We start from the raw sequence: 13301 nt of genomic DNA, 5'->3' as shown, positions 1-13301 counted from the left end.
TGGATACCTTTAAACAGTCGAATTTAGACCTTAAACTTGTAGATTTAAAGCTTAAATCCCTTTAAAGGCTGACTACAATAGAACCTTCTGTCATTGTGTCCTAAACATCAAAAGGTAACGTTCATTCAATAGTTATGTAAGGATTTCCAAAAATAACCCAAGAGCCGTTTAATGATTGACTTTAATGACGTATGTAAACATACATTATACGAAATTATTGTTATGTAACTTATGACATTGTGGTTTTGAGTAAACAGATTATTTACTAAGGTCACGGTGATTGAATAGAATTTTAGGATGATTTTTTTTTCTTTATATTAAAAATAAAATAAACATTATTTGTTGCCAGTTCTAGTCACAGGTTCTACCTTCTGACAGATTAAAAAAAAATGTTTTACACAGACAACAATGATTTTTTTTTCTTGTTTAAATATAGTTTCTTAATCATTTTAATTAGATTTTTTATGTACATCTTCTTAGAGGAATAGTTTAAAACATAACTGCAATGCAAACTTTTTCTGTTAAGGCGGCTTTTGTAACAAGCCAATGTCGTACTACCTTTAAAACATTACTCGCAAAATAAAATTCAGCGCAACAATAACTGTCTATTTTTAAAATCCGTAAATTATACGTAACAAAATGAGTACAGACTTTAACTAATTATCCTTAATGTACCATTGCTTACATCTGAGTTTATCTAATCGCATATTAATTCATAGAACACAGACAGACACGCCCCTAATTAAACCACGTAAAAACACTCCTCAGCTATCATTGAACTCATAAAACATAAATATTTCGGCAAAGACATAAAACTTACATACATGAACTAGTCATTATGTAAATCATTTGAAAAATTATCATTACAAACAATACCGCGAGTACAGTCAAAAGCAAGAATATGTTTACAGTGTCACATTATAAATCGCATTTTTAAAGACAAATAATATTACTACTGTTTATTTACTTTATATTTTTGCAATCACTGTGTATTTATTTTTGATTACTGATAACTTAAAAGAGAAACCTTGTACCTTGTATTGGCAAGGCTTACGGGTGGCGGAGGCAAATAAAATTTTGAATTTGGTACATTATTCACCCGCAGAATTATACAGGACACAGTTGCTTATTTGCTACTGCCATTTTTATTTAAATATACACCTAAATCTCAAATAAAATTTAGATATAATACATGCCTTTCAAGGCTCTACTAAGACGTGGGACTATTATATGGTGATATCAACAATAAACTTGATATTTTTATGCAAAAAATAGCAATGAAAATGTGACAATGAATACCTATTTTTGCTTTCAACTGTTACTAAGATAGCGGTGTTATTACGTGTGACGTCACAAAATGAGCTATTAATTCGGACAATATTAGGCCTTTATCGCGGTGTAAACAACTCCTAATTAAAAGGTACATCAAAGATCGTGAAGTAATTACGACGCGCCAAACGTAATTAGTTTGTTTGTTAAGAAGTTTTTTTCTGACCTTTTAGTGTTGAAATAAATATCGGACTATCTAGCGTAATCGTTTCTTGGCTACTTTGTCAAATATTTCTTTGTGCTGCAAGCGGCATTTTTGCTGAAAGGCTGAGAATTTTAATACGCATTTTTTTGTAGTGTTACAAGAAATGTTCATTTTGTAGCCTGGCCTTAACGCTAAGTTAAGAAACGGTTGGTTATTGGAAAAATATCTTTACTTCACATCTACAATGTATAAGCTGTCAATTGCACTTTACTTAGAGCTCTCTATTTTCTTTTCTATACATTGCTACACACAGGCACTCAGTCACATAAGTAGTAATTTAAAAAGGTATCATAGGGAAACATTTTAATTTTTTCATCGGAGGAAAATATATTTTTGTATAACCAGTACTTCCTGTGTATTTTTAACAATGCTAACCTACCGATCAGTGACAAAATTAAAAAAAAAAATTGCTTTTTAATCAAACAAGCAACGAACTGCCGCGTCTACGCATTCATACTCGTCTGATCCTTATATTAATGAGGCGTAATATTTTCTTAATTAACTCACGCATTCGGGAAACAACACTGTAAAGATTACGCAATCGAATGGTGGTATACATTTACTAGATAAGCAAGTAATACAATTGATTACCGTACAGTTTCCTCAACGCTAATGAGTACTTCATTAATACTTAATTAGAATTGAACAATATTATTCGTAATTCACTGAAGGGAACAACATGTTTTGAATATTTCTTTTATTTGGTTGAGGAAAACGTGTGTTCAGTTTGTGTTATCGTATTGACTGTTGAACTTTAATGTAAACAGGCGCTTGGTTGCTATAGATACATTTAGAATCTATTTATTAATAAGTACCATAGGAGCCTTATAGAGATCAGGCGATACTCCAATGTTAAGGTGTCTATGAGCAGCGCTGACCAACCGACCGAATGAAGAAAGAATTTGGCGATTAAAAAGAGTGGTCAGGAGTTCCTTCCAGCTCTTCTCATTGGTCCTACCTTCCGAACTGGCGGTAAATTCACTTTCTTGATTTTGATTTTGATGTGAGCACTCTTTGTTACAGTGTCCAAAAATGGGCTGCCTAATGGTAGCAAGTTGTTTTGGAACTGAGCGTCTCCGTAATTCTAAGAGTATGTTAAAAGGCCCGGTCAAAGCGGTCCTCAAACTGCGTCAAAGGCATTCAAAAGGTTTGAAGAAGACTGAAGGAAAGTAAAATTCTCATTGTCGTCTTGACAACAAAGACACGTGACTACCCCTTTAAAAATAGGCGAACACGTGAAGTCAAAAATGTCCTGTTTGAACACCTTTTAATGTACACGTGCACAAATAATTCCCATGAGGGATTTTCCTAGTTTAATCTTGTTATTTCTTATTTTATTTTAGTTTCAGCAGACGCATGATTATTGAATAATAATTAATCATTATTATAGCGACAAAAATAACTACAATTCTGTGTGTGTAACTGCTTACATAATGACCTAGTTTCTATTACAACTTGGAGAACTTTGACACTAGAACATTTAACACGAGAAAGAAAGGGCCATCAGATTTGTTTTTTTTTACCTTTTCTATTGAAATTATATTCTTGAGAGTTTAGAGAAATTTTCACCGATACACAAAATACTAACATTTTAACGTTTAACATTTCGTTACATTTCCTTTAAACACAATACAATCCTTTACTTGAAAGTCGAGACTCTACTCTCAATGAAGTAGTATTCCACATCCCAAACTAGTTCTTTAGTTTATCTCTATAACATATTTCATCAGTTCTTTGGACTTCGCGATCAGCACTCACGTAAAAACATACGTTAGTTCATTCTCATTACACTATTCATCTGTACTCGTAAGTAGTTTATATAATTCGATTAAACAAAGAACATATCCCTCTTGGTGTGCAAAATATTTCCGCTAGTCCCCCTCGGAAGAAGGCACTTGATTTAAACAAGGTTATTATGCTGACAATTCGACGAAACCATTTTAAACAATCATTATAAGTAGCTACATCCCTCTATGGACGATGTATCTGTGTTGTAGTAGTACCCTGATTTTATTAGCTGTATCTAGGACTTAAAATAGTCTTTTAATAGAGAGACTGTTCAAAGTTGTAAGACATTATTCGACTACGAAGGTCGGCATATATGACGTTACTTGATAACAAGGATAAGGTACTCGCTTGCTGCCAGTCAGTAGATGGGTTGACGTATCGTTATACTTCAAATTTTATCGTAGTCTCTTGACTGAAAACTGTCAATTTTTTTAGAGACTTTAAACGCTTACACTTCAATAGCTCATAGTCACAACCTTGTGTAATATACCTCTGTGTTCCAGACAGAGCCCTTTGGGAATGAAGTGTTGATTTTCCTTAGCCATTAAAGGAACCACGTAAGTAATTATAGCCATGTTTCCTTAGAAACCATTATTTCAATTTAATTCTACTATCGACAAACGACCAGCGATTGACAAAATTTGTATGATATGATAAAACAGCGTCTCTAGCGGGCGCCGCAGAAACTATTTTTGCAGTGCCTTTTAAATGCAAAAACGTCAGGTGCTTGTGTCGGTGCTTCTACTAACCTAACTTAAAAGAAAAGTGAATGAAGTAAGCGAAGTTCTTTTCCAATCCCTATGGGAAGAAGGCGTAATTTTATGTATGTATGAATGTATTTTAGATTTAATGTCATACTGTCGATATTTGATAGTTCCGACTGTAGAGAATCGCACTACAGTTCTAAAAATCCCCGTGTCCTCTGGATTTTTCCTCTACGGCCGGAAACATGTTAGTTGATACAAGAACTGAATAATTATCCTCATTACAATATTAGAATGAGCGCGTACTACAACCAGAGATAAGAGTTGTAGGAAAACGATTCATTGTAAACTGTAGAGTATTATTAATGTTTATTTATTGAATTATATGCCACAACTTTATTTATAGTTCGTTATTAAATTAATTATTTGAATATAACGACATTTGTAAGACGAAATTTGTAAGACCGAATTTCCGAATTATACATTATTTGCGACCGCAGCTCTGCCTGCGTGAGACTTTACCTCTTTCGGGTTGGAATTTCCAAAAATCTTCTCTTAGTGCTCCTCTACACTCCCTTAGGAATCTTCATAACAAATTTCAACTATCTACGCTCAGTAGTTTCAACTGTGCGTTGTCCATCAGTCAGTCAGTCAGTAAAGGAAGAATTTTAAATATATTATGTATGTTGATTATATTATCCTATTAATTAATAATTATTATTTAATTATTATTAATTCATTTCATATTCAAGTAAAATAATCGACATTATTCTTTGCAGAAGTTCATTAAAAAAAAACGCTATTTTACATTATTACAAATTTGATGCATTCAATTGATTAGCGCCTTAAGCGTGTTGAAGAGAAAAGAACTCAACTCGTAAATGTCAAATACTCGATACGAACTCGACACGATAGTATCAGAAGTTCGTAATCGCGCTACCAATAAACTTATTAGGTACCGTACCGTACCGTACTTTGTTTAAAGTTGACAGTTTGCAACTTGTTGCCTTTTTATCATAAGTGAGTCGGAAGTTTGTCAACAACTTAAACTCTACCATAGAGAAGTTTTTTAGTGATTGGCTTTTTGGTGTGGTTGGTAGTGTATCCGACTTATCTGTTTTGTGTTCAATTGCCGGGTCAGGCAAAGTGCTGTTCTTCTTTTCTAACTCATATAAAATATTTCTTTGCTAGAGGTCTTTTCTATTAAAATATTGCTAAATAAATACTAGTAGACCGAAGTTTGGTGAAATGGAAAATGGGAATAGATTCGGCCCTTATAACATGAAACTAACATTGTTAATGTTAATGCATAGCATTTTTTTAAGACAAAACATAAAAATATTGTTCTGGCGCGTAAAGATTTGTTCCTATCAATTGACATCTGCCCATTTTTTATTTTAAGACCTAAACAAAGACAAACGAAGCTGATTCACTTCTTAGATAATTTTGCAATTGAGGCAAAATTAACTAATAATATTTTATGTTACGACCATATGGTGTCCGTTCATTAAGTATTTTGGAGGTTAACAAGTAACAATGAGTTTGTTGTTATTAATAGAACAATTAAATGATTCATCGAGTTCATCCAGTATTATTTAGCTAAGTGCTAAGTCATACGCGTGTTTATAAATAGAATGAGTTAGGGCCAGTTTATAAATAAGTGGCAGATAGCTTATCTGCTTAATTTAGTGACAACAAAATGTGTCTAAGGTTAAGAATATTTGTATTTCTAGAAACTATGTTTACTACTGAGATTCCATCTAATAACCTATTTTAGTTAGAAGTGAAACCAAGCCTTAGTCTTGCGCAAGCCCAGACCAAATTTTAGATGCGCAGGCGCAGACTATTCTTTCATTGCGGTTTAAGAAGTTTTGCTACAGAAGAAATAATATCACTTTGTTCTATCAGCCTGAAAGTTATTTAAGTCTCTTCTCGAAGGAATACAATCTCTCAACATAAGGACTAACCCCTCCTTCATTGCGGGAAGAAAACCTTCGCCCAGTAGTGGGACATTAACGGCTTAGAAGTTTTGTATAAAACGCCGAACCGAACAGGAGCTAATATTGTAGTATTGATTTAAAAAGAAACAAAACTTCTACAGATTTCATGAAAAAATAAAATATAAATATGTCATGCTAATATAATCAACGGCCAAAAAAAATATTGATACACTACATATTTTAATATTAGGTTTAATCAATATTTAGAGGAAAAACTAAGTCAACCGCATTTCACTCGGTTTCAACAAACAATGGATATAATATTTCATATTATTATTATTATATAATGAGCATTTTAATCTAGGAAAACACCAGGCTTAAAATATTAATATAATAATGTACCTATGATCAAATATTTTTGTATTAAAAGTCATAGTTAGGATATTTTTTTTCTAACTATTCCTTGTTGAGGATTAAAATTAAATTTAAATGGATGCATTATCATTCAGTACACTAATCTTAAAGCAAAATATAACATACTACACGTAACTTGATGTCCATTGAATAAAGTGGAAGCTCATAAAAGTCAAACGTGTTCTTACATCTTGTTAAATCGGTATCAGATACAAAAGCTGTCGAACCTGATGAGTAGGACACTCAAACTAAACCGATATCCCAACAAAATGTACGTAACGGACGGATTTAATCGATCCCATTAATCAACGTCACTACAAAAATGCTATTTCCACACAAAATTAGACGCTCACCTATACTTTGGACGATTTCGCGAACAATCGTATCCCGAACCTAATAACTACCTAAATGAAGGGTTGTAAGCTCTCCGAATTTTAATGAAATATTTGATTTATGCCCACCGAGAGCATCAGGTAGCTTATTATAAGAATATATCATTAAACATTACATATATAATTAAAGCCGAGCTTAGCCTCCAGCTACCCCAATTTGGAGCGGGCCTCTGCATTATAATTTTAATAAAATTGCCCGTTGTCCAATAAAAAGCGAAAAAAAATAAAGTAATAATAAGAAAATTATAACACATCTGATTGATGTATTATTTGGTAATTTATTGGGTGTAATTACATCGTGTAATAATGGTCGATAATGCTGCGAGCGGCGGAGTGCGGGAACGATTTATTAGTATTTATTAAAGTATGAATTATTGTATAATTACTAGGATGGGTGCCTCCAAACTAAACAGAGCGGTTGTTTTAGGGTTGAATTTATGGGCAGTTCTCGGAGTCGATCTAATCGTGGTTGTTTGCGATGTAATACGGGCGCCTCGGCTCTCACTATAAAACTATGTGGAGGAGTGTTGCCCGCCTGCGTCGTACTGTTCGTACTGTTCGCTGTGTTCGCCGTGTTCGCACTCGTACACTCGTACTACTGAGCCGACTAAAACCGGAGTAATGATAACTCAATTTTGATGTGAATGTGTTATTGTATCGCTCCAGTTTCTTGTTATTGTGTTTATGGCGGACTGATATGGTTTTTGAGGATCTCGTTCTTAACTTATGGTTATGTTCGAGAGGTAATTTTATTAATAGTCTAATAGGTAATAGAGATTTGTTTAGTGTAAATATAGAGATGAGTTGTTTGGAAAACCATTTAGATGCAAGTTTTATTTTTCTGTATAACATTATTATTATAGAAGCGAATGAATTTATGATGAAATATAATTAAAATGGAGAAAAAGTTGTAAAAATACTTTTTTTCAATTTACGCTAAATTGCTGACTGTCTATCTTTTATAGGGTAGTGTGTGCATTTAGTAATCGGGAAATTATACAATAAATTGTTTAATAAGCTTAATTCCTCTCTGTTAATTAGTTTCATATGTTATCCTGTAGATGAAAGTACGTCATTAAGTATAAAAGAAATATATTAAAATAGATAGCTGTAAATACATTTAAAATATAAAAGCGCATGTGTGGTCGGATCAGTAATCCCATAATTGATATTGACAAACAACTCATATCTTACGATCGATAAAGTTTAATTGATTCCATATGTCAAACGTTGTTGGCCATCACTCAGGGAACTAATTCAACTGATCCCGGTATATCGATAAATAACATCGATATAATACAGAAAGAATTAACTTAAACAAACATTTGTAGATTGTTAATAGTTTTTACTGCCCTTACACGCAGTTACCGAGATCTTACTTAAGATAAAAAAGTTTACAGATGCGTACAAAAGCTGTTATTAAGCGCTTCACATAATTTATGCATTGACAATTTTAATTACCTCGACCGTATGCAAGTTGGTTTTTATAATTAAAGTGAATGAATAAAAACTTTCACCTCACATAATTATTATGTTTAAGATGAAACTCTGATTCTCGGATGAAGTAGCGTGCCGTGATGGGTTCTCCATTCTTGATTCAACATGTTTGTAGACCCGCAATCATTTATTTTTCTCAGATTTTTGAAAATCTTAAACCCAGTAAATTCATATCATTATGTCTTACTTTTGTTTATTACTATGCGCACTATTATAAGTCTTTCAATGCATACTAGACTCGATGGAGAACACGAAATCAAATAGCATTACCGTAGGATGTCTTTCATCCTTCAAGTAAAATAAATCTTAATGGCTTCTCAGAAATCCACTTTGTGTCCATCAAGTCTATCGTGATCTACAAATAAACTGAACCTAACTACAAGCTACGTACCGGAGCCACTGGCAAATAGGAAGTCCCTTTGTAGGGAAGACGTCTTCAAGTAGGGGTAAAACAGCTTGCCGCCGTCCTGGGGACTGCCGCCGCAACTGTCGCAACAACAAGAAATTCAATAGAAATTGCATTCAAACAAGTAAACTTAAAATAAAGTGTAAATCAAGTCAAGTCGACGTAACAGACTTCAATATCCCGTCAGGCCGCATCTTCCCGCACGGAGCGCTTCGTTTAGAAAGGACTCCTGAGGCGGGAGTCCTCGCCGGAGGGTGTCGCGGGGTGGCGGAGGGGAGGCGAGGTATGCAAGGAACGCGCGGGGCCTGCGCGATTTTTCACCCAAGACCACGTGTTAGCCACGTGCATGAAAACTTTTTGGCGAAGTTTTTCTCGCGTGCACGCGTGACGCATTCCTTTTTTAAGTCCGCCCGACTTCGGAGCCTCCCACTTGGCCGTTTTATTTCTTGGCGCGTTCTGTTTACGGATTAGATCGACTCGCTTTATGGACTCTATTATTTCTGATGCTACGATACTTTTATTGACGTGTAATTTGAAATACTAAACGCGCGTAATTTTTGAATTTGTTCGAAACCGTTTTGTCGGTTTAAACAAAACAGTTTCAAATTCAAATTGTGGCCGTTTAAGTACCTATTCGGAAAGATTAGAACTTATGGATATTAAAAATTAAAATACGTCGATTAGTTCCAAATTTCGGAATGATCATTAATATTGATTGATACGAGCCGTGTCTAACACTCATAAAATTTATTGATTATCGACATCAGATTTCACCCACAGACAAGGGAATTAATAATAACGTAATAGTAATAAAAAAGCCGCTTTCTCAACACAATGCATCACTAGACTGAACCATTTTGCAATCAACATATCAACTAAACCGTGTCTAGAAAATTCTTAATTGAACTAATGAGAAGTAATTACAATTTTTATTGCGGCCATAATGATTACGATGCCTTAAAATAATAAAAGCAATTAGACATTGATGGGCGTAGCGGAGTAGTTTATGTTTGTCTCTGTCACACTCGGGGCGGGCGCGAGGCTCGAGGGGGACACACTGATCAGATGTAATTGTTTGAACGGTTATAAAAGTTGATGTCAGAGACGGTGTTCTGTTTGTCGTAAAATGGCGAGATGTTACCATTTCCAGTATTTTATGTTTTAAAAATAAGGTTAGGTGGGTGCGTCAAACGTAATGGTACTATTGTATTACCAATTGTACAATCTAAATATTAATCAAAGCCACAGAATTTTAATGACCGCGTGGTACAATTAAAATGACTGATTCATAGCAACGAAGTTGGGATACAAATGAGTCACGTGAGACACTCTAATTAGGTACAATGGACTAAGAATTCAAAGGAATAAAATGATGTGATCACGTCTAAATACAACTAGCGAATAGATTAGTCTGTGACAATGTACGCGTTTTGCTCTTGATGCTAAGTGCGAACGAGTTAAGTGCGGGCTTAATATAGAGACTGATAAATAAGCTTTATCGAAGACGTTTTGTCTAACAATAAGGTTTTACTAAAAATCTTTTTTCAAGAAAAATGTATATTTTTTGGTATGAATGACATTTTATATTTTATATTTTGGCTTCTCGTCTGTTTCTCAAACAAAAATGAAAATGTAGTGGAAGTTCTTTTTGGAATTCAGTATTTTCTTTGCCAACTTTTTTCTACACATAAAGTTTGAACCAAAGCAATATTTTAGATTTTATAGAATGTACTTTAAAATAGAAGAATTATGAAAGATGGATCTGAATTACTTTAGTTATTTAATTTACTTTTTTTACTCTTTGTTCATTTGCATACACTTAAAGCTTATGTGGATGCAATCTGTGGTTTTTTTTAGATAAGTGTTTGAAATAGTTGACGTAAGAAAGATAGCTTGGTCATATTCAATGTAGTTTTCCTTCATTTTGGAACATTTCGTTCAATTTTTACGTTTTTTTATTGCAAAATGAGGTAATGTAGATTATTTTTTACTGTTAAGGTCGAGATTAAAACTTTTAAACTTTTTTAGAATTTGTTTTACATTAGGTTTAAAGCAACTTTTAACATGCGATTTGTTTCTGATTCCTAACTTACATGACGATTGTGATATGAAAATTTATAGTAAAAAGTATTCATAGTAATTTAGAAACCGAAAAATAATATACTTTCAGTGTGTATCAGATTTGAGTCTCAAAGTTTAAAAATCTATTAGGTATATCTTTTAGAAATAAGGTCATTGTTTTATATTTGGGAATTACCTATTAGTTCATGTCTTTTATAACAAATTAATAAAAAATATGGAAGAGAGTTTCACGCATTTAATAATTACTTTATAAAATTGATAAATTTTATTTTGATAGTCAGAAATAGTTTAAATCAAAGATTTAGAAAAAAAATGCAATAAGATAGTTCTCGCGTTATTACGTCCAGAAAAAGATAATAATTATAGTGTTACATATTACCTATATTAAAACAAATACATTATTTTTTATTTTAAATAATGTATTTTAAAATTTAATTGTTTGTGTATTCTATGCTTTTTTAAAATGATTATGAATATTTATTATACATCACAAGCAATGGTTATTATATATTTCAAGAAGCAAAAATTTTAAAATGATCAGAATAAAATAATGATTTTGATGATATTTCTTTTGCGATCAATTTTATTAAACTTTAGTTCGTAGATGCTTTGAAAACATAATTTTGAAATCGGAATTAGACGTTGTCTTTTAAGATTTTTTCTCAAGCAAAATAATGGTATATCTGAGTGCGCTACATTTAATTATTAATTTAATTTAAATGCTTCGTACAAAATACAATTTAGCATAGATTTATACATATTTTAGCAATAAAAAGTTATTATACATATAAAAATTGAGGTAAATTAATTCTTACTGAGTTTTATTAATTAACACTGGTTAATGTGTTATAATATTTTGTAGCGGAAAGATTTATATTAAAATTTAAATTAGGTGATACTCTCCATTGTATACTTAATAGTGATTTTATCAAAAAATAAATGGGTGATAACAAATGACGTAGTGAATTACGATGCACTTAATATCATAATAATGAGAAAATTAATGATGTAGCAATAAATTCATGGTCTAACGATAATGCACCTGTTTTATCGTAACAATCAAATTACTTTTCAAATTAGGTGTTGAGTACCCCAAATGAATATTCAACATTTTATACATTTTGAAAACGTGTTCGGAAAAAATATATTTTACATTCTACAAAATCATTTTAAAGATAAGTGTACAATAAAGGGATGAGTGTGTCAAAATTAAAAATCAATAGTGCCGACGAAAAAAGTTGGCGGAAGAAATGAATAAAAGTAAAAAAAATACCTACAGAAAAACGCGACACATGTATTCGAACCAATCAGCTGTTTGTTGGCTTCGGTCGCCCCGCCCAACGGTAACTTTTCCTCTTTGGCACGTCAAAAATATAACCATTCCATTATTTTCCCAATACGTGTGAGAATCTTTTACACTACATGACAATATTTTTTTCTTCATTTCACACCCGTATCTTTTTTTCGCTCAAAATCTCTAATCTATTTAATGTTATCGCAATAAAAATTAAATTATTTTTCTCAGTACACGTGTCAATAAAAATCGTAAAAACTATTTTAATTGAAAAAGTAATTATTTACTAAACTGAAAAGTTTATTAATCTTTTCATGTGCACTCGTCTAAACTAAAAACACGCGCATCTAACTTATATTTAAAAGAAAAAAAAGTTAGAAAAGCGAAATAATAAATTAATATAAGTATAAAAGTGAACACTTACAATATCCCACAAGGTAAATTACAGTAGTTAGAGGTTTAGATTTGTTTTCGTAGCAGTGACGTTGTTAATTAGCCGGCGCTCGCTGATTCATCACTTTATAGCGTCTCAGCGGCTAGTCCAAGCCGATAGTTAATTATTACACTGCAAACACGATACCAGTCTCCTTCAAATAAAATCCTAATTCATCATATAACAACACTCAGTCCAATATTCGAACGCACTCAAAAGTTTTAATTCAGAATGACAGAAGACGCGCGAAATGTTTTTTTTTTCTCCAACTGTCAAACGTGACACGAACGAACGCAGATACGGCCGTCCACGTCAGTACGCTGACGTTCACTAGTCGCGACTCGGCGTAAGTCGAGGAGAAGAAGGCAGCGGTCTCGGCCAACACGCCTTTCGTTCGTCTCTCTCTCGCGCGGCTATGCCCGCCCGACCATTTTTACGGTTTAACCGACTCAATTCAATTCAACTCAACTCAATTGTCGTGGCGCGAATGCCTTCGCACTGGACGCTAGAGTGAGACGTATAGCTTTCGCCTTATTTCAGAGGCTGCGTTTCATTAAATGCGATTTAATTGTTAAGTTAAAGTAATGCGGTGTGTAGTGCGACGGGCTCTAAATCTAGGTGCACAAATGTTGACGTTACATGCGTTTGAACTAAGAATCTGCGTTCGGAAAAGCGGAATAGAGCCTTAATCTTAGTTTAAGACGCAGCTGTGGGCACGGATGTGTCCGTTTCGCTCGCGCCACTATCGTCCGGCGGGCGCTCGGCGCGCGAGCGAGCGAGAAATCCGAGCGCCGATAGGCGTAACCGTTTCCATCAG

At 33.3% G+C, this 13301-nt stretch overlaps 1 protein-coding gene across 10 annotated transcripts in view; it reads right to left on the bottom strand.

Moving 5' to 3' along the window:
• The window catches only part of pdm3 (POU-domain protein pdm3), a 145250-nt gene extending 132356 nt beyond the window's left edge, over positions 1-12894 (bottom strand). For 5 of the 10 annotated variants that reach the window (XM_076121318.1, XM_076121323.1, XM_076121330.1 and 2 more), the window contains exons 1-2: positions 12476-12893; positions 8661-8755 (exon numbers count right to left, since the gene is read on the bottom strand). The gene's annotated coding sequence lies outside the window, so the exon portion shown is untranslated. Of the gene's footprint in view, positions 1-8660; positions 8756-12475 lie in introns of all 10 variants that reach the window. The other 5 variants (XM_076121322.1, XM_076121327.1, XM_076121319.1 and 2 more) reach the window with 5 other exon arrangements.
• Between the last annotated feature and the right edge of the window lie 407 nt (positions 12895-13301).

This window comes from Anticarsia gemmatalis, chromosome 13, assembly GCF_050436995.1.
Source record: "Anticarsia gemmatalis isolate Benzon Research Colony breed Stoneville strain chromosome 13, ilAntGemm2 primary, whole genome shotgun sequence".
Lineage (NCBI taxonomy): Eukaryota > Metazoa > Arthropoda > Insecta > Lepidoptera > Erebidae > Anticarsia > Anticarsia gemmatalis.
This window is presented reverse-complemented; position numbering and strand designations above follow the sequence as displayed.